Source organism: Perca flavescens, chromosome 15 (genome assembly GCF_004354835.1).
Source record: "Perca flavescens isolate YP-PL-M2 chromosome 15, PFLA_1.0, whole genome shotgun sequence".
In the NCBI taxonomy this organism is placed as follows: Eukaryota; Metazoa; Chordata; class Actinopteri; order Perciformes; family Percidae; genus Perca; species Perca flavescens.
This window is the reverse complement of record NC_041345.1, coordinates 34345239-34345645: the sequence shown is the minus strand read 5'-3', so window position 1 is coordinate 34345645 and position 407 is coordinate 34345239.

Here is a 407-nt window from a genome sequence, read left to right as displayed (position 1 = left end):
CTTCCAGGTTCAGGTCCTGGATTGACCGTAGATGTGGTTCGATTCTTCCTCCTTCGGTGAGTCTCCCTTTTCTCTCCTCCTCCTCCTCCTCCTCCGTCTCTATCCGGCGACTCCCGCGTGTCCCTGGCGAGCTATGGATGGTGAGGGCGGCGGTAACCACGGGGGACAGACGGCGTCGCCATGGCCGATGAGGGGGTGGGGTCGGGTGGCACCACGACGACGGGGTCCGGTTGAAACCTTGGGAACTCTGGGTCTGTCCGAGTTTTTGTGTTCGTCCAAGAACACGGGAGCTTTGTTGACAGCGCTGTCAGCCATGTTTGTAGTCATGCTGCCCGTCGTTGGTTTGCCCGTTGCTGGTTTGCCCGTTGCTGGTTTGCCCGTTGCTGGTTTGCCCGTTGGTTTCTCTG